Below are 26836 nucleotides of genomic sequence, written 5' to 3'. Positions count from 1 at the left end.
GTATATTCCAATTTTCACTCATTTGACGCCGGCTTGCTGGAAGGTCAGTTCTGGTGCCAACCCTATTCCTGGTTCATATTACTGATCTCTTATCTGTCACCCACAATCCCATCCACTCATTCGCAGATGATTCAACACTACATAGTTCATTCACACTCAGACACCCATTTACAAAGTCTAATATTTCTACTGCTCAACTCAATACAGCCATCTCCATAAATCAAGACCTATCTACGATCAGTGAATGGGGACAAAACAACCTTGTCTCATTTAGTGGTAGTAAAACTAAATTTATACAATTTACTAATAGGCAGATATTGCCAGATTCGTACATTACCTTTAGTGCTACTAATATTCCCATCTCCAAAAGTAATGAAATTCTTGGCGTGTCACTTAACAATGCCCTTAGCTGGACCTCTCATGTACGATCACTCGCTAAAATCGCCTAAAAAAAAATTTGGATTATTGTGCAGAGTCCGTAACTTCTTCACTGATGAGCAGTTAGCTATAATTTATAAGAGTCATGTGCACTCTCAGCTTGAATATTCCTCACCCTTGTGGAAAGGATGTGGAAAGGTTGCATTAAAACAGCTAGACAAAATTCAGAACAAAGCTGTTAGAATTATTAACAACCCTGCCATTACAAATAAACTACCTCTCCTGCAAGTAAGAAGGAATGTTGCCTCCCTTGCATAATTTTACAGATATTTTTATGGCAAATGCTCAGACGAAGTTGTGTCCATGGTGCCACCTCTCCATGTCTTCTCCTCGTGCTACACGGGCATCTGGTAGCACAAATGACTGGAATGTCACTCAGCCATATTGCAGAACATCTGCCTATCAGAATTCTTTCATTCCCCGAACTGCATCTCTCTGGAGCTCACTTCCCCAGAGTTGTTTCCCTCCAAACTTCAACCTACAGCTGTTCAAGGCTAACTGTTACAGATATTATTTGAACAGAGGACACCAGTAATCTGGTGTATGTATTTTTTATTCATTTGTTTTTCCATACTCCGTTCTGTTATTTACCAAAAAAAAAAAAAAAAAACATGATTCAGCATATCATTTGCTGCCCGGCCCCAAAACTGTGGGAAACATTTTCCCCCAGAGTGGCTGCTTTCTTTACCTTTTAAAACATTTGTCCCTAATTAAAGACAGAGGTAATTCAAGTGGGTTTATAACCCAGAGATTATGTTCTTTTTAATAATTCTTATTATTAATAAATTAAATGCTACTGCATTTAAACCTCGTGGACAAGTATATTGTAAATACGTGTAAATACTGTGGAATTTTCCATTGACCTAACTGCACTTGCGTGGTACGATGACGTGTATCCTCAGGGGAAAGCGGAGAAAGATTTGATACATATTTACATAGGTAAAGGGAATATTTGGCTTTAATTTAATTAAAACTAAGATTAATTTTAATGTAAGTGAGATTTCCCCTGTATATTTCATGAAGTAATTTAACTGCATTTAGCATTGTAATTACTAAATAGTTGGCATCGTTTCAGTCTCATGAGGGAGAAGAGACTTGCCATGTTTGCTCACTCGGACTTTGATGGATGGTTGCGAAGAATGAAGATGTGTTTCTGAGCTCTCGTCTAGCTGCAGGGTTGCCTCACCGGCTTTAGCTTTGTTTTCTCCGCCACTAGGGCGTTTTTCAATAAAGTTAGGTTAGCTAGACCTCATTTTCCTCCCTGGCCTTAGTAGATATAGTAGGTGTCTATATCTAATTACTGAGATTGCCTTTGCTTACTCACCTCTGGAGTGTACCCCCCACTGATCGCTCTGGGGTGTGAGTAACACACAGGCACGTCCTCCCGAGAGTGGTTTGAGAGGGTAATCTCAGACTAGGTGTTTTTTCCCCGGGCAAATTCTCCCTTGGTTGTTTTTCTCTTTCTTCCCACTTCCCCCTCACGGGGGAAGTGGTAACTATGGCGGACGCCACAACTGCCTCCCCCCCCTTCAGGGGGGGAGGTAGTCCTGACCGACCCCCGACTGCTGCACGGACGGACTGTCCCCAGACTGAACGGCCCCAGACACGTACCCGCCTTGACATTCAAGTAAACAATGCCTCTTTCGTCCTGATTCATGCGGTTGGTTCTACTCCCCTGTCCAGCCTCAATCCCTTCATCATCAAGAAGGTGATTGATGGGTGTGCAGGTGAGGTGGAACAAGTGAAAAAACTTGCGAGTGGAGACCTTCTCGTAAAAACCATAAATTCTGCCCAGGTCAAGGATTTGCTGAAACTGAGGAAGTTCCACTGTCACGATGTCCAAACAACGATCCCGCACGCCATGAATTCCTGCAAGGGTGTTCTCACCTGCAGGGATCTTCGTGCTTATGGAGGAGGAAGAAATCGTACAGGAACTTTCTCAGCAAGATGTAATAGAGGCCAGATTAATCACAAGATATTCGGAAGGCATAAGGACGAAGACCGCAACAGTTGTTCTCACTTTTGGCAAAGTATCTCTTCCAGCCAAAGTGAAGGTTGGATACGAAATTGTAAATGTTAGACCATACATCCCGAACCCCCTTCGTTGTTCAAAATGTCAGCTCTATGGACACCACGAAAAGGCTTGTCGGGTTTCCAACATCGTGTGTGGCAAGTGTGCGGCTGTAGGTCACTCTGCTAACAACTGTACATCCGAGACCGAGTGCTGCTTTCACTGCAAGGATGCTCACTCCACTTCCTCGAGGGCTTGTCCCAAGTGGAAGGAGGAGAAGGAGGTCTGCACGGTAAAAGCAACACAGGGCATTTCCTTCTACGATGCTAGGAAGAAGGTGAAGGAGTTGCATGCAACTCCCAAGCCTAATATCTCCTATGCATCGGCGGTTGTGTCCCGTCCCGTGATGTGCACCGTTGAGACACAGACTGACCTAACATTCGCTCCACATGCCCCACGCCCTACATCTCAGTCTAAGCCTCCTGTACGCTCCAACTCTCTGACGGACATCCCTGTTGCAACTTCCTACTCCCAGGCTGCCGCTGCTCCTTCGCAGTCAGTGCGGCCAAAACCGAAGCCAGACAAGTCTGACAAGATTAATTTGACCACCCTCACTAAACAGTCACGTCCTCATGTCCTTCCCGCTCCTGGTCCAGCGAGGGAGAGAAAGAATAGCTCTTCCTCGGTGGAGTCTGGGAGCCTTGTAATTGATGAGAATATGGAGGTCTCCATGAGTAAGAACCGGGAAAGGTCCCCCGGTAGCCACTCGCCTGGTCGCGGGGGGCATAAAAAAACTAAGCACACTGGCCACCCTCGAAAATCTTAAACCGCCGCATTCACTATACTACAGTGGAATTGTAGAGGTATTGGGAATAAGTTACACAATATAGCAATCTTGCTTTCACTACACAGGCCAGACGTTATTTGTTTACAGGAGACGCGCCTGGAGGATTACCCTGATCCTCCACAGTTAAAACACTACCACTCGTATAGAAGATATGAAGGTCACGGAGTAGCCATATACACACACAAATCACATCCACAAACGGAAGTGATTCTAAATTCTACTCTGGAAGCTGTCGCATGCAGAGTAAAATTTAATAACACGTATCTGTCTATTTGCTCTCTGTACTGTCCTCCACATGGCCCCATTGATAGTGATGCTTTAAATTCACTAGTGGAACATCTGCCTGAAAATAAGTTAGTGTTGGGCGATTTTAACGCCCATCACTATCAATGGGGTAGCTTGAGGATTGATGGTCGTGGGGAGCAAGTAGCCGACCTAATACAACAGTCCAACCTCTGTCTTCTGAACGATGGTAGAGCGACTCGTGTAGATGATCGTACTGGTAACTTTTCGGCCATTGACTTATCTTTGGCCTCCCCTGGTATACATCAAGATTTTTTATGGAATCCTTATGACAACTCCTTGGGAAGTGATCATTTACCCATCTGTCTTTCTTATACACGCGACATCATTTCGGACCCTCCACCTCCAAAATTTAACTCTAAGAAAGCAGATTGGGGATCCTTCTCAAGGATCGCCAATTTAGATATATCTGGGGAGACCATAGATGTTAAGGTCGAAAATATAACTACTTCCATATTACACGCAGCTGAGGCTGCTATTCCCAAGACTTCTACAGTTCATGCGAAGCATAGAGCACATTGGTGGACGCCGGATTGCCGACAAGCATTAAAAAAACGCAATAGGAGATACAGGATTTTTGATAGTCAGCCCACTGAGAATAATTTTATTGCATACAAACAGGCACGGGCTGAGGCAAGGAGAATAATAAGAAGGGCCAAACGTGACTCCTGGCGGTCCTTTGTGTCCATGGTGACTCGTACAACACCATTACGTAAAGTCTGGTCCACCATAAGAATATTAAATAATAAAGGCCCATATTTCCCAATCACCACCTTGCAAGTAAATAATAACATCTATGACGAGCCCGTGGACGTTGCTAACATCCTCGCCAGGAGTTTTTCTCATGTAAGTAGCTCAGCCAATTATGACCCGCGTTTCCAACATCATAAACGCACGGCTGAGCTACAGATATTAGACTTTGCCACAGAAGACGTAGACTCCCCGTACAACCAAGAGTTTACGTTAGATGAACTGCTCCTTGCCCTTAAATCCTGTAAAGACTCCAGCCCTGGACCAGACACCATCACGTACGGTATGATCCAGCATCTTAATCAGGACAACCAGATTAAAATGTTAGCATTGTACAATGAGATTTGGGCATATCGAACGTTCCCAAACTCATGGCACTTTGCGCACGTCATACCGATACCCAAAGAGGCTGGTCGTCTTATGAATCCCACTTCATTTCGTCCTATTGTGTTGACTTCTTGTCTATGTAAGGTCATGGAACGTATGGTTAACAATAGGCTTCTTTTTGTTTTAGAGTCGAAGAATTTGTTAAATGATCAACAATGTGGCTTCCGTAAATACAGAAGTTCACTAGATCATTTAATGAATTTGGAGCATTGTATTGCAGAGGCATTTGCCAATAAAGAATTCATGATAGGGGTGTTCTTGGACATCCATAAAGCCTATGACATGACATGGCGACACGGTATACTAATGAAGCTCTATGCTTATGGTTTAAGAGGAAATTTGCCTGTTTTTATTTCAAATTTCTTAAGGGACAGAACTTTCTCTGTCAAATTGCCCTGTAACGTAACATCGGATATATTTATCCAGGAAAACGGGGTGCCACAGGGAAGTGTACTTAGTCCTACTTTATTTAGTATTATGATCAATGATATTCTGTCATCAGCTCCCATCCCAAGGAATCTTAAATACTCACTCTATGCTGACGATTGTGCAATATGGCACTCTTCCTGTAATGCACAATTTTCGGCTGGGCGGATTCAAGCAGCCCTTGACTCCGTCCACCAATGGGCCTTGCAGTGGGGATTTAAGTTTTCCGTCCGTAAGTGTGCTGCTATAGTCTTCACTAATCGTAACGTACCTAATTTGTGCTTAACTTTGGATAATCAGGCGGTACCTTTTCAAAATTCTGTAAAATTTTTAGGAATACATTTTGATCGAAGAATGAATTTTAAATTCCACGTTAATACTTTCCTTGCTCGTTGTGATAAACCGTTAAATGTCCTCAAGTACCTAGCGGGTACTACCTGGGGTGCCGACAGAAAATCTTTATTAATGGTGTATAAGTCCCTTATTCGATCGAAGCTAGACTATGGCGCACAGGTGTATGGCTCGGCATCCGATGCCACACTGAAAGGATTGGATGTGCTACAGAATAAATGTTTGCGAATGTGTTTTGGAGCCGTCCGGTGTACCCGTGTGGCTCGTATGGAAGTGGAGGCGAATGTGCCTCCCCTCCGTATTCGCCGTGACCACCTGGCCTTGTCCTATAGTGTAAGGACATTTAGAAAAAGTAATATCGGCAATGTGGCCTGTACCCCCCTGCGTCAATACCACCACCTTCTGCGGGGGGTTCATCGGCCACTTGCCGTTCGCCTCCACTTACTGACTCAGGAGCTTGGTGTGGACCCCAGTGACTGTGACAAGTTGGTGTTAAAAAATATAGCGCCTTGGGAGCCACCAGCCTTTATTGTTGATGTTACATGGCTTCCAGCACCAAAGGCCAAGGCGCCGGAGGCGGAGGTCCACCACTTGTTTCGTAACATCATCATTCGTCACTTGGGGTCCCACCACTTGTACACCGACGGCTCCAAGTCGAGTGAATGTGTGGGTGCAAGTGTGTGGTCGACTGAATGTGCCCTCAGGTATCGGTTGCCGACTCATACATCTGTGTTTACTTCAGAACTTTTTGCTATTGACAAAGCCATAGACTATGCTCTCAATTCTAGGCATGACTCATTTGTCATATTTTCAGATTCAAAATCAGCCCTTCAGGCAATTGCATCTTGCACTACGGACTCTCATGAGATCCAGGGCCGCATCGTTAATAAGTTGCATTCATGCAACAAGTCATTCACGCTGATCTGGGTGCCTGGTCATTGTCGTATCTACGGCAATGAGCAGGCTGGCTTACTTGCAAAGTCGGCTGTGGAGCTCGAGGAGACTTGGGACGTTCCTCGTGATCTACGGTCGAGTCTATCTCTCGGAAAGAAATCAATAAATCTTCTGTGGCAAGATCAGTGGACCAGACTAAATATTCCAACTTGTAAGCCGTACCTGGGCGACTGGGACACTGCCAACCGTCCCAGTCGCCTAGAAGAAAAAGTGTTGGCACGGCTACGGCTGAATGCCACTATTTTAACCCACATTAAACCATATATGGAAAGACGCTTCCCACCGCACTGTGACATCTGTAATGCGGTGTTATCTATCAGTCATATCATCCTGCGCTGTCGGCGATTTATTCGTGAACGCGCTTCACTTATAAATTACTGCGGCGCAGCAGATGTCCCCTTCACCCTTTCCACTATCCTGGGTGATGGGGACATTGTTATGACTGATAAATTGATGGCTTTCTTGAGAGAGACCGGACTGATCAGAGTGATGTGACTTTTTTACTGTGTGGATATGGTTTTTATGAAGAGTAAGTATGTATATATTGTAATATTAATTAGGGTTGACAGTTGACATATTTTAAATAGTTCCTCCTCCCACCGATCTATTTCTAATATAGATGTCCCCTACATTAAGCCAAGTTCCTCGCCTGACAGTCACCAGCTGATGAGTGCAAGTGTGCAATATAGGAAGGTATTGGGCACTTGCAGTCGATGGTAGTCTGCTGGGCGAGGTTCTTCAATTTTTGTACAAATTATGTAAATACATTATATTATCTTGCTTAAGTTATTCTAATTAGGGACGACAGCTGACGTATATGGAAATGTTCCTGACTCGTCTGGTTCCCTTTCATATATTGATATCCCCTATATTAGGTTGTGCCTCAACTGACAGTCATCAGGTGATGAGTGCAGGTATGTAATGTAGAAAGGCATTACATATCTGCAGTCGATGGTGTTCTCTTGGTCGAGGCTTTTTGAATATTAGTGTAGGCCTAGTTATTTGTCTCTTAGGATTTAGTATAGGTTAGCGATTTGTCTGTTAGGTGGTTAGTTTTAGGGTCTTTAAATTAGGTATTTTTGTTTATAAGTAATATAAGGTTAAAAATATAAAAAATAAATAAAAATAAAAAAAATAAAACTAGAAAAAAAATAAAATAAAAATTATTATATATATATGTACGTGTGCATGAAAGTGTGTATGTTCATATGCATGGATGTGTGTATGTATGTATGTATGTATATATATATGTTTGTATATATATGTATATATATGTCAATATATATACATATATATATTTGCCTTAATGACCAGAGGCTCCGGCCTCAATGGTCGATAGGAAAAAAAAAAAAAAAAAATTGCTCACTCTAGTTTCTAAGCCCGTTCAAGCTGCATGCTGTAAAATACACACCTAAGGATGCTTGGATGCCCCAAGCAACCGACCGGAACATCAGGCCCGTCTTCATGTTTTGTTCCAACTCATTCTAGCTAAGTAACCTTTATGATTTGGCCAAATCTGGGGGGAACTGGCTCGGACATAAGAAGAATAATTACTAGTGAGTTACAATATAAATTATACCTTAATCTCCTAAGAGTCTTATGTAAAATTACTTTAAGGTCGTGTTTAGACGAACACTAGTCAGATAAAGAAGTGTATTAAAATTTCTGACAAGTTTGAACTTCTGTGTGTGTGTGTGTGTGTGTGTGTCATTTTGCTACAGTATTCTGCTTTTCTGTTACCATTATATTAATTATTTCTTTAAATCTGATACATGGTTTCAAGAATCATTTGCTCGTACCAGAAAACAATACGTCCTTTACATAGCCCTTATTTTTGCCATATTTAGTTGCGTAATACTGTCTATCCCTCTTGCATTTTTATATTTATAGTGTACAGGCAATATTCAAAGACATTTATCTAAATTATGCTGAGATTTTCTCCCAGACATTTTACAATCTACCTTTGTCATTTTTCTTCTTCATATTTTGTGGCTTTTTTTTTTTTTTCCCCTACAGTAAATTCCACTTGCCTTTTTTTTTACTTCAGGTGTCTTTGTAACGTAAATTTGAAGTTCCTTTAATGAAGCAAAAAAATTTTGAGGTCTAAGATTTTTTTCATAACCTTCAGTCATATTCAGGCAGGTGCCAATTTTGACATTTGCCAAAATTATATTACTCATAATTATGAAACCCCACCTGTAATCTTTCCATTTTGTAAAATTTCCTTTTAGTACTGTCCAGGTGTATATATTCCAGGTGTGCCAGGTGTTCTGTCCATACCCTCAGCAGACAGAAAAAACATTACAAATCTTATGCTCACTCACTTGTACAAAGGATAACAGTACGAAGCTACTTTTCCCCCTCATGAAGCTAATAGGCAGTTATTAGTACTACATACCTATAACAAGTTCAGTCTAAATGTGACTCTACAGACAGCGTAGATAAGAGCAGACAGTGGAAAGACCGAATGTGAGCGTTTCTGCACAAACACGTGACCAATGTTTGAGTTCATGGCTGAAGAATTCACTCAAGAAAGATCACTGCCTGAGCATTATGTAGATAAAATATATGGGGATACTTCATTTCATCGTGAAGATAGGTATGCAGATTAACCACACGAGAAATGAAAACCGAGACAGTAATTATTTACGTGTATTTCATATTCAGAAAGAGTGACACAGAAACATGAGAGTGGAGGTCTTACATACACACCAGCAGCAGGGAGGGACACAGAACAAAAGGGAACCTGACCTGACGTGACCCCACCTCCTCTTACCAAGCCTATACAACCACTGTTTCTGATTTTGATTACATAGGTTCCCATTATCTGTTTTGTGGCAAATGCGTCATATTTCCTTAGTATATAATGTTATTACTTTTTTTATTCATTTTGGTCAACTTTAGCTATTTTATATATGTTCTTGATCATTCCGAATGCAAGTTATGTAATACATTTTTTTTTTTTTTTACTAGATACAAATAATAGTTGTTTTTTTGTACCAAGGTCTGATACATGGTGGGATCGAAACATCTCCCTGATGAAGAAAATGACGTTTGTGCTGGCATTATAATCATCAGCCTCGCGTCCCCAAACGACAGTTATTTGCTTTCAATATTTATTTTTGTAATTCCACAGTTTTTCAGTACTGACACTTAAAATTTATATTACACCAAAGAACATTCACGTGCACTAGATAAAAGCATACTGCTAATGTTGAGCCTCTGTAAAGTGTCCTAAACACAAAGGTCCGTATTCTCGTCAGTTAAGGAGGCTCCCTATTACCTCTTCCTTAACTAAATATTTTCAGATATGTCTGGCTAATATCCTTTGGTACAGTATGTATGTAACGTGAAGCGAAACATGAAACATATACATAACACAGAAGAGGAGAGTAAAGTGTAATAAGCAAAATAAATCTCTTAGGAAGAACTGTTAGGGGGCGTATTTAACCGACAAGAATACCGGCCAAAGAATACACCTTTCAGTAATAATCTGCAGCTAACCAATCACATTTTCACTTATCTGCATTTACTTAACATTAAAGCTGCCAGTGTCGTGGTTCACCTATGAAGGATTGCGGCAGGGGTAGGCGGTGGCTCAATCGGTAGAGAGTTGGCCTGCAGTCCTGACGGACCCGGGTTCAAATCCCGCTGAGGCAGGGAACAGTTTAAGGATTTGAATTTCAGAAAAATCAGACTTTACTAATCTACCAGAAGGCCTGCCGACATGTCGTAAAAATACCCCCGCTAATACCAATACACCAGTCCTGTATGAGACAGCCCTAGCATGTATTCAGTATGGACGGTGGGTGTTAGCGCCGAAGTGGTGACATGTAGAGGTGTGCGGTACGTAGGAGGACTACTAGGCCTTGAAAGCAGGCTGTGAAGCCTATTGCCAGAGTCGGTCACATAAAAAAAAAAAAAAAAAAAAACTACTCTAGAAGTTGGCCCAATTTATGAAACTCATATTAACAAAAGGGCAATACATTATTATACCTGTATTTTTTCCCTCTGTTTTAACACACACACATAGAATATGAAAGAGATATTCATATATTATTTGCATTTACATTTTCCACAAGATACTTGAATAAAAAGAAAACCGCAAAATTTTATGGTTTATGCCTATTTATTTGTTTATTTTCGTTCTTCAGAGTTGGTCAAAGGGCCAGTTGAGTAGCCCTACGGTATAAATTTCATCACCATCATGCACCCTTGAAATAGGGTTGCTTGGTTCCTGCCTCAAACTATGGCTACTTCTGTCAACATTAACCCCTGCACTGGGCCTGCAGAGGGATGCCTTCAGGTGGTGGTATGCTTAAAACCAGGTCGCTCAACTGCTTGATTGTACAGAACTCCCTCAGCTACTTCCTCGTCCTTAGAAAGAAGGAGAGGTAAACTGCAGATGAACTTAAGAATGCTGCCCACCGGGATCACATTTCAAATGAACTCAGGGCTACAAATGCTACTACTGCTACTGATCCCTACACTACGGTAATGTAGGCATTCTATTCTTGTTGCCTCCAGATGACTGTATTGAAAATGGAGAAGATCTTTGGTAATGCAGGGATTAATGACAGTGACATCTCATACAACCATTTTGCATAGTCTCCTCAAAACTTAATAAAATCGTCTGTAGGTAGCAAGTATAAAGAGAATGAGGCATTACATTGAAGTTATGAGTAGATGTCTGCCCTTTGCCCCTGATGGCACTGCATAATTAATAATCCTCCATTATTCTCCTTGGCCCGTTTTCTCATAGGGTAAGGAGGTTCACTGACATCTCTTCCATAGCGATTTGTTTTTGGTTATGACTGAGTAATATTCCTTTGTAGGTTATTTATGCACATTACGGCGACATCAGAAGCATTTATATAACACAGGCGAGGACAGTAAGGTGTAAGAAACTAAATAAATCGCATGGGAAAAAGTGTTAGAGAGCTTCATTAACCGCCAAGAGTACTGGTCTTCAGAATATATCGTAATGACATTGACGTCATCCATAGATCATTACAGAATACAGTATATAAGTTTCAGGTGGGCATTATACGCAACAGTATTGAAGTACTTCCCTAAAACCTTTTCCTAAACGATTTATTTTGCTTATTGCACCTTACCATCCCATTGCTGTATAAATCTTTCTAGTATTACGATACTCTGACTAATGTACAGAAGGATATTAGCAAGTCATATCAAAAACTAAACCTCCAAGGAAGAGGTGCTAGGAAGCCTCCTTTCTCGACGAAAATACGTGCCAGAGATACATGTATCTTCCCTAAGTTTAACCAATACATAGCGGAAAAATTGAACCATCTGAAACATCCAATAGTAAACATAGGGGTTTTCATTGTTTTTCGTCAGATGTAAATGTTCTTCAGATGGAAAAGAGAAGATAGTTGTTTCTGTCATATATATATATATATATATATATATATATATATATATATATATATATATATATATATATATATATATATATATATATATATATATATCAGTGCACACTTGGTGCGAAACAGTCTGACACCACGAACGATGGCTACTGGAAACTGCCCAATAATTATTTTTTCCCACAATGGTTAGCACCCCCCCCCTTTTTTTAGGGTGCTACAAATATCATGTTTTTAACATTTTCCAGTCGATATTGTTCTTATATCAATTATCAGATGATGACAAAAAATCATTCTTGGGACTGCACAAATGATATAGATCATTTCGGATGATATGGGATATCATCGTGCCGCTCCTGAGCGATGCAATTTTGATTGAGTGGCCGTAACCATGTTTACTTCATTTTTAGTCACTCCACATATTCGGATTTGAATACTACTGATCTTGGAATATATTCATGGGGGAATTCTATTGTGTTATTAATAGTTCTAAGTGCGTAATTTAACATCCAAATCGCGTGTTGTATCGTACAAGGAGTCACTAACACATACACAGGAATATCTTCTGTTTGTGCCATGTACCTCCTTGCCTCTTTTGACTTCGCAGCATTACAGCGTGAGGGGATGAAACCTTTACATTCATTGCCTTTTTTAATGTTATGTTTCCCTCTGCGAAGTTTTCCTCCGCATGGTCTGTTCTGGATGTGACCCTCCTGCCTCCAGCGCCTGATCCACCTGCAGACGGTGGCAGCGCTGGTGCCTGTCTCCCGGGCTATGGCACGAGCTGACATGCCGCCCACCCACAGCCACACGAAGCTCACGCGCTCACTCAAGCTGGTGTACCGAAGGAACTGCATTCTGGTTCTGTGGATTGTTTTGCAGTCAGTAAAGTGCTCACATATCTCGACCTCGATAGACGTCCAGTATAAAACATAGGCAATGCTTTGCTTTTGCAACCCTCCACTGACCAAGCACATCCCTCACATCCCTGTGCACCAAACCAAGAGCATAATGGCCCTTACCTTGTATAACACATCCCTGCTGCGGGGGGTCACCTTGACGTGGTGGCGGGGCTTAAAGCACGGTTGGCAGTGCCACCTGCTTTGGAGGCCTCCTTACCTTTGCAGAGTTCAGCAGTTGTCGGCCTCATGGACCAAGCACCACCCACATCACTGGTGGAGGAGGCCTGCTGGTCATGTTAGTCCCTGCTCATTTGCCATCTAGTATGGGACTGTTGCCTCCCAATGTGTTTGCTGTACATGGCGTCCTGTAATGCTGGGAGACGGGAGTCCTAAGGGTTGAGTGATGCTCCACGATGCACCCCGCAGCTAACAATACACCTCTTCGGTCACTTATTCTGGCTAGATGGGCGGCCTGGTTGGGCCCGACGAGGTCAATTGGCTGGTCATGCATTGGCTAGGGTCAAGTGGATACTGAGGGGCCTGGTGGCTTCTATCGTTCTGGAGTCACCCTTGTCCAGGATCCCCGGTGGTTACCCGGGAGTATCCTCCTCTGCCCCAGCATCATCTGTGAGGCGTTCCCGTCGGTTTGATTTGGCTCTGGTTTTGGCCCCAGACAAAACTGTGCTGGCATCATATGCCAAATATCTGGTACTGAAATCCACTGTGGGTAGGTCAGTGCTAAATTTTAACGTTTTTCATTTGCACCGTGCCATTTTTTCGGCCTGTGGTCGGGAATCTAAAATCTGTTCCCAGGAGGATAGAACCCTCCTTGTTGAAGGTTCCTCCCCAGAAGAGAGATCAAGATTACTGAACATGACCTCTGTCTCTGGTGCAGCTGTAACCTGTTTTCCTCACAATACGTTTAATCGATATAAGGGTGTCATCTTTTCCCATGACCTCCTTCAATACTCAGAGGTGCAGTTGTTGGAGGAACTGTGGGTAACTGTTGAGCAACTGCACAAGAAAACAGAGGATATTATGACCCCAACACCCACCTTGTTCCTGACATTTAACAAGCTAATGCTGCCTATGTCTGTTAAACTAGCTTGGCTCTCGCTCCCTGTTAAGCCATACGTGCCGACCCCAAAGCAATGTTTCCACTGTCAGGGGTATGGTCACGTTAGCCGATTTTGCCATCGTACACAGGCTGGCCTTCCTGGTGTCTGCATCTCCTATGGTGGGCCAAGCATACCAGTGACTGTACAGGACTCGTTAAATCCTGTCTCTGTGGAGGTCCCTATGCTGTCTCTTCTAAAAACTGTCCCAGAAACTGCCTTGAAAAGGAGATTTTGTCTATTCGTACTCGTGACAGGGTTTCGTTTTCTCAGGCAAAAAGGAGAGCACAGACTCTCTTCATTCAGCCTGGGGTTACTTATGCTTCTGTCTTTTCTGGAATGCCAGTGCATTGCCCTGTATCTCAGAGGCAGCCTCGACCCATTCCAGTACCCACTCCTTCAACTCATGATTTGCAGGTTGCTGTCCCCTTGGTTAATATTGTTTGTGAGAATGATGTTTGCCCGGCCACTACTCCGACTGTTTCCTCCCTCATTATGGTGGCTGACGGCTTGCACACTTCTGTGGTGGTGGCAGATGTCCACATTGACCGGACTTCATCTCCCGTCTTACCCATTGTTCGTCAGAGTCCTCTGAGCATGAAGACCGGCCACCTAAGGTCTCTGTTGTCACTCCTTGTGTCGACACCTCTCCTGTGTTTTCTGCCCAACAGGCTGAGGAATCTAGCCAGGTGACAGCTGAAGCTGATGGTTCACCTCTGGTCCGGTCCCCACATGGGGATGTTGTTGGACAGCTCGTTGGTGCTTTCAGATCTGAAGCATAGGATGGCCTCCTCAAATGATTCAAGTCCTCTGAACTCTACTTCCACTTCTGGGACTTCTGGTGGGGGCACTGGCCATCCTACATCTCCAAAGGCGGCCCCCAAGCCGCCCTCCAAACAAACTGGAATGCCCATTCCAAGAAGGAGAGTTGTAAACCTTACTTCTTCATCCTCATGTTTGCCTTCGGATGCTTGACAGAGGATGAGGGTTTCTGGTGCTGAGCAGGCTCCCCCAAAGGGTTTCATAAGCATCAATCCAAACCCTCTCGCTTGTCAGGTGTACAGTTCCACTCTTAATCATCATCCCTCCACTGTGGGTTCCATCACCCAGTGGAATTGTCGGGGTTAATGTGCTAACTATGAGGAACTGTGCCATCTTGTTTCTCAGTTTACTTCTCTGTGCATGTGCATCCAGGAGACCATGGTAGATGAAGCTGTTCCTTCTGGTCCTTCTGGCTACCATGCTTTATATTCTGAGCCTGTGCCCGGGCCAAGGTCGTGATGGAGATGCTGCTATGTTCCCTCGCCAGGATATTCCCCTGTGGCGGGGGGGACACAACCTGGCTGCACTATGGGGTGGTACTACTACTCTGCGGCCAGGTTGTGTTAGGAAGAATATTGCCACCGTATTCCCTGCGTGTCGTAAATGGCGACTAAAAGGGGCGGGGTGAGGGGACTAGGGACCCCCTCCTCTGTTTTTTAGTTCCTAAAAAGAGACAGGCCAGAGAAAGGGATGGGGGATGGAGTTATTCCCGTACCCTGAAGATTGGGTCTATGAATGTGCATGGATGTAGTACGATTGAGGCTAAAAGGGAAGAGATTGGGAGAATGTTTGTGAGAAGAAAGTTGGATGTGTCAGCTTTGAGTGAAACGAAGATGAAAGGGAAGGGGGATTCTATGTTTGGAAGGGTGAATGGAAGATTGTCAGGTGTAGATAGAGGAAGGGCAAGAGAAGGTGTGGCCTTGTTAGCGAGTCCAGAAGTACAGAAATGTGTGATTGAATGGAAGGAGGTGTCATCGAGACTGATGTGGGTGAAAGCGAAATTTGAACTTGAGTTGTGGGTGTTTGTGAGTGCATATGGGCCTGGTAGTGAAAGGGATGAACAAGAGAGGGAGTCTTTCTGGAATGATGTTGATGAGTGTCTGCAGAGTTTTGGAGCGAATGTGAATGTGGTAATGATGGGAGATCTGAATGCTAGAGTGGGAAATGTAGCAGTTGAAGGCGTAGTTGGTATGCATGGTGTGCCTGGAAGAAATGAAAATGGGGAACAAATGATAACGATGTGTGTTGAGCGAGAGATGGTGATTGGGAATACGCTGTTTGAGAAGAAAGATATTTATAAGTATACATGGGTGAGACAGGAGGGTGGAAGGGTTGTTGATAGAGCTTTGATGGACTATGTGGTTGTGTCTAGGAATGTAATAGGAAGATTGTTGGATGTGAGAGTTCTGAGAGGGGAGGGTGGAAGTATGTCTGACCACTACCTGGTGGAGGGAAAGTTAAGAGTAGGTAAGAGATGGGTGAGAGCTAGGAGGGTTAGGTGTGGCAGGGAGGTTTTGAAAGTGAGTGAGTTGGATAAAAGAGAGAAAAAGATAGAGTATCAGGAGAAATTGAAAGATGAGTGGAACGCAGTGAAAGATCGGGAAAATGGCAGTGTGGAGGAGGAATGGCAGTTGTTTAAGAGTGCTGTGGTGGGGCATGCAGAAGAGGTGTGTGGTGTGAGACGTGTGGGTGGTGGTGTAAGAAAAGGAAGTGAATGGTGGTACGAGGAAGTAAGTATGGCTGTGGCTGAGAAGAGACTTGCATATGAAGTGTGGCTGCAGAGGAAGGATGAGATGTCATATGAAAGGTATAAGGAAAAGAGGAATAGAGCGAGAAGGGCTGTGCGTGATGCTAAAGTGGCAGCAGATAAGAGTTGAGGCAGGTGGCTGACAGAGAATTTTCAACAGAATAAGAAAATGTTTTGGAAGGAGGTGAAAAGGGTGCGAAAGGGAGAGTTTGGGAAGGAAGAACGAGTAAAATCAGAGGATGGAAGGATGTTAATTGAAATGGATGCAGTAAGGAAGAGATGGGCAGAGTATTTTGAAAGATTGTTAAATGTAGAGGAGGAAAGGGTGGCTGGGATTGTGGTGGATGGAAGGGTGCAAGGAATAAATGAGTTGGGAGAGTTAAATGATTCTTTGATCACAAAGGAGGAAGTGGAGAAGGCAGTAATGGAGATGAAAACAGGGAAAGCTGCAGGTATGGATGGGTGTGCTGTGGAATACCTGAAGGGTGGTGGAGTGACTACTGTTGACTGGTTAGTAAGATTGTTGAATGTGTGCTTTGAGAAAGGTATGGTGCCACTTGACTGGGCAAGTGCTTGTGTGGTCGCGTTGTATAAAGGCAAGGGTGATAAGTATGAATGTACTAGCTTTAGGGATATAAGTCTGTTGAGTGTTGTAGGTAAGGTGTATGGTAGAGTGTTAATTATGAGAGTTAGAGAGGGTACAGAGGGAGTGATTGGTGATGAGCAGTGTGGCTTTAGGAGAGGGAGGGGATGCGTTGATCAGGTGTTTGCTGTGAGACAAGTGTGTGAAAAGTATTTAGCGAAAGGCAAGGATGTGTTTTGGGCATTTATGGATTTAGAGAAAGCGTATGATAGAATTGATAGGGAGGCTTTGTGGACTGTTTTAATTAAGATTGTATGGACTTGCTGGTAGGTTACTAAAAGGGGTGAAAAGTTTTTATGTAAATAGTAGAGCATGTGTAAGCGTGGGAAATGCTGTGAGTGATTGGTTTCCTGTGAGAGTGGGGCTGCGACAGGGATGTGTTATGTCGCCTTGGTTGTTTAATATTAACACGGATGGTGTTGTAAGGGAGGTGAATGCAAGAGTTTTAGGTGGAGGTCTGAGTCTGGTGAATGTTGATGGTGGAGAGTGGAATCTGAAGCAGCTGCTGTTTGCAGATGATACTGCACTGGTGACTGATTCAGAGGAGAGATTGAGACAGTTGGTAGAGGAGTTTGGAAGGATGTGTGAAAGGAGGAAATTGAAAGTAAATGAGAATAAGAGTAAAGTGATGAAGTGTACGAGGTTGATAGATGGTAGGGGGATGAATATAGTTTTGAATGGTGAGTTGCTTGAGGAGGTAGATTGTTTTAAATATCTAGGGTCACATGTTGCTGTGGATGGAAGAATAGATGCAGAAGTGAAGTTTAGAATAAATGAAGTAGGAAAGGTGCTGGGAGGAAAGAAAAAGTGTTTAAATATCGTTCGCTTAGAATGGATGTAAAGAGAAGGCTGTATGAGGGTGTTTTGGTACCGACTGCGTTATATGGGGCTGAAACATGGAATATGGGTGTAGCAGAGAGGAAAAGTTTGAATGTAATGGAGATGAGGTGTCTGAGGAGTATGTATGAAGTGACGCGTATGGATCCGGTGCGAAATGATGAAGTGTGAAGGAGAACTGGAGTTGTTCGGGAGATGTCTGGTGGAGTTGACCAGAGGGTGTTGCGATGGTTTGGGCATATGGAGAGAATGGATAATGAGCGATTGGTGAAAAAGATAACTAGATCTGATGTGAGAGGTGTAAGGCTGAGAGGAAGACCATGAATAGGATGGATGGACAGTGTGAAGAGAGCGTTGGATGCGAGAGGGATGTCTGTTGAGCAAGGAAGAGTGGCTGTGCGTGACAGAAATAAATGGAGAGAAATTGTGAATGAATAAGTGATGACGCAGCCCTGAGGGGATATTCTCCCGCATTTGGTCTGATCTGCTAGTCAGGTCAGGTGCGGGTAAGGGGATGGGTCTGTTATGATGTGGCAGGGGTAAACCAGTTCTGCTGTCCGGCCCTGCTGCTGATGTCACTGATTGCATTGTGCAGTTGACCCTTGTGGGGTGTGGTGCGGTGAGGATCTGTCCGTTCTCCCCTTTGGGGCTAAGATGCGAATGAATGTGTTTGAATGGATGAGTAAATGGGGAGTGTGTCGTCCTGTCTCGGCTACCTCCCTTTCCTTGGGGGAAGCAGCCTAGGTATATAGATAGATAGATAGTAAACACTTTGCAGTCTTATCTTCCTCCTAGGACGAATGTTGAAAGGGCGGATTTGGAATGCCTTATTTGTGGCCTTCCTTCTCCCTTTCTGCTACTAGATGTGAATGGTCACCATCCACTATGGAGAAACAGTGCGGCCAACACTCGGGTTGCCATGCTGGCCTTTTTAGTAGAAGATGAGGACTTGGGCATTTTCATCTCTGATAAAGTGATTTATTCCCATAGCCAGACTGGAACCTTTACTGCAGTAGATTTGTCCTTATGCTCAGCTGATGCTGTTTTAGATTTTAACTGGGATGTGTTGCCAGACCTTTATGGCAGCGACCATTTTCCTTTACTTTTAACTGCTAGTGTAGATTGACCTCAGTCACGTCTTCCTCGCTGGCTTCTGGATGAAGCTGGCTGGCCACGTATCACGGAATTAAGTTCCACTTCCCTTTCTGTCAATGAGTTTGCCGTCTTATTAAGGCAGTGTCATTTTTCACTGACGTGTTCCACTCAGCAGCCCTTCTATCTGTTCCAAGAATGAGAGGTCAATTTCCTAAATGTCCTGTTCCTTGGTGGAACTCTGAGTGCAGTTCCACAGTGAAAGCCAAATGAATCACCTTCTCTCGACTTCATCGTCACCATGGGGATCCTCAGTATTTCATGGTGTATCAAAGGGCGCGAGCTCATATGAAGCGGGTTAAGGAGACCAGGCATTCTTCCTGGAAGGGCTGTGTTTCCTCCATCAGTTCAAGGATTTCCTTCATTCTCGTGTGGAACCCAGTAAGGAAAATTTCAGGAATATTTATTGTTCCCTCCCCTCATGTTTTATCTGCAGCAGGTGGAAATGTGGCTGATCCTTTCACTGTTGTAGAGTTCCTTGTCGATCATTTTGCCAGTGTGTCACAGAAGGATACAGATATGCCTTCAGCTTGCCACCGTAGGTGCCTAGAGTCTCGTGGTCTTAGTATTGCCTCTTCTGAGGGAGAGTCTTACCATGTTCCATTCTCTGTTTCTGAATTCCAGGCGACTTTGTCGCAGTGACATGATTCCTCTCTTGGTTGTGATGATATTCCTTATGCATTTTTACCTCACCTGTCTAATGAGTCCCTTTTGTTTTTGCCTTCATTATTTATTAGGATCTGGTGTTCTGAGGAGTTTCCAGGTTGTTGGGGGTGTTGCCGTGGTTATCACCATCTCTAAACCAGGTAAGGACCACCTGCCGGTGACAAATTATCTGCCAATTTCTCTGACTTCTTCCATATGTAAAGTTCTGGAAAAGATGGTCAATATTAGACCTGTGTGGTTTTTGGCTTCTTATCTCCTGCCCAGTATGGTTTTCAAAAATTGTGATCTTCTTCTGATGCACAACTGTCCTTAGAATTTTCTTCGAGGCTTTCTCCACTAACCAACATCAGGTCACGGTGTTATTCGATCTGGGGAAGGCATATGACACTGCCTGGCGTCATGGCATTTTACTTGCTCTTCATGAATTTGGTCTTAGTGGGCGCTTGATTATTTTTATTCAGCAGTATTTATCTAATCGTTTTTTAAGGATCCGAGTGGGAGAGTGCTTTCTAATGCCCGTGCACTAGAAGATGGACTACTGCAAGGGGGTACTCTTAGTATTACTTTCTTTGCTGTGACCACGAAATCAGTGTACTTCCTGACGGTATGCGAGGCTCATTATATATTGATGACCTCTTAATTTCCTTCACTGAATCTAGAATGTCTCTGAAAGGGAGGAAGTTGCAGCTGGCTCTTGATAGAATTTCTGACAGGGCAGAGTTTCAAGGTTTCCGTTTTCCTTTAACAAAGACAGTGGCTATGCATTTTTGTCGTCTTCAGGGAGTTCACCCAGACCCTGCCTTGTATCTCTATGGTCGGAGAATATCCTGTGTGGGAGAGACATGATTTCTGGGTCTTCTGTTTGATAGACTACTAACCTGGATTCCTCATAGTCATTTTAGAACAGTTTGTCTTAAAGCTTTGAGTCTTTTGAGTTTTGGCTCATACCTCTTGGGGTGCTCACCGTCAGACCCTCCTCCTCTTGCATAGGTCTCTTATTCTTCCTAATGTTGAATATGGGTGTGAGATATACTCCTCTGCAACAGATGCCCATCTCCAGTAATTAAGTTCTGTGCATCATGTTGGTGTACATCTGGTAACAAGGGCATTCAGATCATCCCTGATTTCAAGTTTGTTGGTAGATGCTGGTGTACTCCCCTTGGATTTGCAACGCCAGTCATTGATGATGATGTGTCGGTATTGTCTTCACCAAATTCTGGACTCAATTTCTTGTTCCATCATCTCTCAAGATTCTCTATCTTCTGTTTATGACACCCGTTCTAGTTTTCTGAAGTCCTTTGGTTACAGGGTCTGGTCTGTTATGTTAACCCTTTCTTTTCCGATACTCGCAGTTTGTCCTCATCGGATCCCAAGGGTGAGTATTTGGCTACTCCCTCTTATGACATTTTGTAGTTCTGTTATGACATTTTGTAGGTCCTTTTTTGGTAAAACGGGCTCACTTCCTTCTTAGGTGTCCCTCCCTCCCTTTTTAGAACATGCCTCCATTCATGAGGGTTCTGTTCCCGTCTATACTGATGGGTCTATGCCTGATACTGGAGTATGTTTTCGTGTGTTCTTCTCTTCCTTTAGTAGAGGCAGTAGCCTTCCTGGTATTTCTTCAGTTTATACGGTAGAACTGACTGCGATTTGATATTCTCTCAAAATCATTTTTACTCTCCCACGATCTGTTTTTGTGATTTTTAGTGACTCCCGTATTCCTCTTTCTGCGCTGGAGTCTTTTAATGCATCCCATCCATTGGTTTTATCAATTTTAGTGTGGCTTTTTCTTCTTGGCCGTTGTGGCCGTCATGTGGACCTCTGTTGGGTTCCCTCACATGTTGGTGTGGTGGGCAAAAAGAGGGCAGATACATTAGGAAATGCTGCGACTTCTCAACAGCCCCCAGCTGACTACCGACTGCCCGCTTCCTGCTTACTTACAGTACAATTTGTACGTTTTGGCAGAGACTCTTGGATGGTGTTGCTCATAATAAACTAACAGAAATCTTTCAGATAGTGGTTGTGCCAAGACTTCTTCCCTCCATGCCTCGGCGATTTGAGGTGGCTCTTGCTAGCCTTCTCATTGGGCACTCTCGACTTCCACATGGGTTCCTGATGAGTGGTGAGACTCAACCGTACAGCGATGATTGCCTTGTTGCCCTTACTGTCCGCCACTTACTGGTCGAGTGTCCGAGTCTGGGGGATCTACGTCAGAGATTCCTCCATAGGCAAAAGGAGGCATATGATGCCTACTGTCTGTCCTCGATGCTTGGTGGAGCTCTAGCGATTTTACTGATGTCTTTAGTTTTCTTCAGGAGGTGGGCCTCCTTCCACTTTTATAAATAATTGTTATATTATAAACTACTCTTTTGATATTTCCTGTGTTTTATTTCTCCTAACGGGTATTAACCTTACTTTGAATATGCACTTTATTTTTCTGCATCTTTTACCTTGATGTCCGGCGGCATATGACCCTTGCAGTTGTGCCGCCAGATTTCAGTTACATTCAGTCAATCAGTCAGACATTAAAACTTAAAAAATTTAGTACTTTATCCATGGTAGTAATGAAGTTATGAGCAGATTTAATGAAATTATAACTCGTCCATTTTTCATTTTGGCACGATTTTTTTATGATTACATAATAGCTACAGTCATTAGATATTCATCTAATCATTTTCATGTACAGTTTCTGTCTCCTAAGTATAATACTTGCAGTTTTAATAGAAAAATGCATTAAAATAATCAGTTTTATGTATTTCACAATTTCATATTATTATATAATCTCATGGCATTCCAACTACTATCAGGCACCAGGAGGCATACACATATTCCTGGAGAGTTTGAAGCCTGTGCCTGTATTAGTTTGTGAGTCCTAGCCCGGAAACGATTTTTTTTTTACTTTTTCATGTAAAAAATACTTAAAACACAGCACTCTACCTATTAAAAACCAACAGTTCACTATAAGACACACAACTCTGTGAAATTTCATGACTCAGTAGTGAACACTTTATGAGTTCTGGTTCGGAAATGAAATTTCTACACCAGGCTAGCCACTCTGCCGCCCAACTCTGCGGACAGAAACCTATTGATCACAGTGATAACAACACCTTCCTCTGACTCTGTCAGGTGGAGGGTAACAATGGAAGCATCTCTTTTGTCTAGAAGGAAGCAACGGGTTTGCAGGCCCCCAGACTTTAATTCCTTCTTCCATGCATTAAAAAGAAGTTACATGAAATTTAAAAATAAATACATAAATCAAAACAACAAAATAAAGCTATCATTCTTGCTATCGCCAGTCGAATTCGTCCCGTTAGAGGTGGCCACAAAGGAATTGCCTCCGTGTCACCAGATCTTCTACAATATAGTTGTTCTCTCTCTCCAACTCACACCCCTTTCTCGCATATACCTCTTCATCCCATCCCTCAGTCTCATCCTGATGTCTCCCCCTCCTTCCTACCCCACCACGACACTCATATACGCTCTCCTAGTCAGTCTCTTAGCTAACATTTCCAACTGTTATTGTGACTAAATCAGATAATCATATAGGTTACTAATCCTTCGTGTGTCCCTTTAGCGTTCAACTCTGTGATTTTGTGATTACTTCCATTCATAAATGATATCCCTTCCAATAATGCGTTTATCATACTATTTTAACCTGACTTGCCTCCAGTTTTTGCCCTTTTCCAGCTCATATCATGTAAGTCATTGGAGGAGAAAGACAATACATTGGCTTTACATCTATTCCATTGCATTTGCTGTTGACTGGCATAATAATTTTAAATTTATTTTTTCAACTCAATGGAGGGTTGGGGCGGTGGCCAGGGAGACAGTGCCATAGTTCTGAAGTAAGAATATGAAGTTTCACACAAGGGTAGATCTTTGCTGGGGCTACACTTAAGAACGGGTGACTCCCAAAGGACACCCCTCACGGGAGGGGGGGGACACATGGAAGTCCTGGACTAAGTTTTTATGCACGGTCATGGGTTTTAACTTGGGAACACGATTTTTGGCATATTGGTAGACCATCAACACGGCCATGTAAGTAGGATACAACCCTCAGTGGCTACTTCACATGGGGAGACTACTTCCCGTGGGGGGACGCATTTTTTTTACAGGTGTAGGCGTTCACCCTGATCAGACAATATAGAGGGAGGGATCCCTGGGGTTTACTCTTATGCCTCCCCCTGAGTGATTATATATATATATATATATATATATATATATATATATATATATATATATATATATATATATATATATATATATATATTTATATATATATATATGGAGCCTCTGTGGTACACTGGTAAAGTGTGCGTTTTCATACACTGAAGAACGAGGGTTCGCGCCCCACCAGGTTAATAAACTTTGGGTGCGTTCTTCTGGCCACATACTGCATTGGCAGACACAAGTGGTGCTGTGGTTGAACCAGTGTCACATACTATAAAGTATGATTGCACCCAGTCGGTTTGTGTGGACCGATTACACTTGGTTCACAGACTACACACACATCCAAAGCAACTACAAACTACAATTACACTTACAAGCACTTCTCACCATACATACAAGCCCTACAAGACAGCCTAAGCCACTTGGTAGGAAACATTGGCTTTATCGTCCCCACTTCGGTCAGGATAGGCCGGTCCTGCAGTGGACACTCAAAAGGCTGATGACATGAGATGAGATTTTATATATATATATATATATATATATATATATATATATATATATATATATATATGTTTCCCTTACAGTATTCCTTACAGTATTGCTGAGGTAGGTGCAGCTATCAAAGGTGCCCTTTGTCTTTTTCACCTGTATTTCTCTTGTTCTGCTTGACCACAAGATATTGATTGATTAATCTTTCAAAAGTCGAATGGAATCCCAGAGTACTTCTTCCACACGTCTATCAAATATGCAGCAAATCTTCTCTTAGCAACTTAAATATGTTTTCTTTTTTTTTTGTATACATTGTTTTATATTCAAATACCATTTCTGTTGCTGTTGTTGTTGTTGCTGCTTTTTCTCCACCATTGTACGCCTGACCGCAGGTAAACAATTTCACTCATGAGGGCGTCCCAGAGGTTCCCTTACATCGTTGACATTGTGTCTGCGTCTTAGTGACATGTGTTGTGTTATGTTCCATTATGTGTGCAATGTTGTGTAAGCGTATTCTTCAAGTTGGGCATGTGTCATCTGTGATTCTGCCCAACCCAGATCTAAGTTGATAATTGAAGAGGGCTGCATGATACCATGTACTAAGCTTAGGTAATTGTTCTCGATCACCTCATTTTAAGGATACCTGTGAAAGGTGGATGACGGGATGGGAGCTTATATTAGTGTTTGGACCGAGGTGTTCCACTGCCTTGCGTGTATAGTGAGAATGTAGATGTTTCTTCGTTGCTAGTGTGGGAACGTCTGGAAATGAGACATCCTATCCTATTGTTTTACAAATATATTTCTCGCAACCTAATAGGATTTCCTCATGTACAGCCGAAAGCTCAGCCACTTTTCATATCTTAACATCAAGCTAGAGAACCATATTTATCTCGACTGTTCTGAATTTTACAGGAGAATATTAACTAGGCCATTTACTGAACTGACACAGGCGCATTTCTTCCTTCCACAGTTATAAAGCAATATACAGACATTTCTTTCACGTACTTTGCCTCTGTTATTCTTAATTACATCTAGAAGATTAATATACTTTAATAGCCAAATACAGATTCATAAATTATCCATACAAATACATGTACGTGGAATGGGAGTGCGAATTATTGTCCTCGATGGAAGAAAAGGAAAATAACACATCACAAGTAACATAGAGTGTAACCCAATTATATTGTTGTAAAATTATATCCCAACGTTGAGAAGCCTTGCCACAAAACTGGCAAGAAAATGTGTAGTAGCACTGTCCCACATGACTGAGAATAAACTATGTAAAAACACATCAACAGATTAATAACAAAGTATGCAGTGGCACAGTGCCACATGACTAACAGTAGTGTAGTAACAGGGTGCCTCATGACTGACAATAAAGAGTGTTGTAACATGGAGCCACATGACTGACAAAAGTGTGTAGTAACACGGTGCCACATGACTAACAACAAAGTGTGTAGTAGCACGGTACCCCATGACTGACAACAAAGTGTGTAGTAACACGGTGCCACATGACTGACAACAAAGTGTGTAGTAACACGGTGCCACATGACTGACAACAAAGTGTGTAGTAACACGGTGCCACATGACTGACAACAAAGTGCGTAGTAATACGGTGCCACATGACTGACAACAAAGTGTGTAGTAACACGGTGCCACATGACTGACAACAAAGTGTGTAGTAACACGGTGCCACATGACTGACAACAAAGTGTGTAGTAACACGGTGCCACATGACTGACAACAAAGTGTGTAGTAACACGGTGCCACATGACTCACGGTGAAGGTGTGGGGGCAGGTGAGGCCGGAGCGCGACCCTCACAGCCCGAAGCAGGAGCTGAGTACTAAGTACTGACCCGCCTCCCGCCGCCCTTATATATGCACACCCAACCAATTAACGCCTCCCCTCGCACCGCACGACCCAGTGAACACCTCCCCTTTCACCACTAGCCAGTGAACACCTCCCCTATTACCACACCACCCAGTGAACACCTCCCCTTTCACCACTAGCCAGTGAACACCTCCCCTATTACCACACCACCCAGTGAACACTAATCTCACCACACCAGCCAGTGAACACCTCCCCTCTCTCCAAACCAGCCAGTGACCACCTTCCCTCTCTCCACACCGCCCAATGAACCTTCCAGCTCATCACACTAATCAGTGAACACCTCCCCTCTCACCATAGGATCCAGTCACCACCAGCTTCTCTACAAACCTTCGTTGTTTCCATTTATGCTATGGTGTTTGATGGCATATGCCCCAGTGATCAAATGTAGGAAATACTCTAAATAAGCTTACGTCGACAAAGAGTATTTGTGCCGTTTGTTGAGTTACTTGAGTTAGATTGAAGGCAGGATGAGGCCTACAAGAACAAGAGGATGCATTGATATGGAAGCTCTAGGACCCATGAAGTTAACAGAAGACAAAAATGAAGCA

The 26836-nt window shown here is 43.1% G+C and overlaps 1 long non-coding RNA gene across 1 annotated transcript in view; it reads right to left on the bottom strand.

The window, feature by feature from the left end:
• Window positions 1-26207, bottom strand: part of LOC145398716 (uncharacterized) — a 102511-nt gene extending 76304 nt beyond the window's left edge. The window contains exon 1 of the long non-coding RNA XR_013897173.1: window positions 26177-26207. This is a non-coding gene — a long non-coding RNA (uncharacterized LOC145398716). The remainder of the gene's footprint in view (window positions 1-26176) is intronic.
• Between the last annotated feature and the right edge of the window lie 629 nt (window positions 26208-26836).

This window comes from Coenobita brevimanus, chromosome 46, assembly GCF_032717465.1.
Source record: "Coenobita brevimanus isolate Jiangsu-jjx chromosome 46, ASM3271746v2, whole genome shotgun sequence".
Lineage (NCBI taxonomy): Eukaryota > Metazoa > Arthropoda > Malacostraca > Decapoda > Coenobitidae > Coenobita > Coenobita brevimanus.
This window is presented reverse-complemented; position numbering and strand designations above follow the sequence as displayed.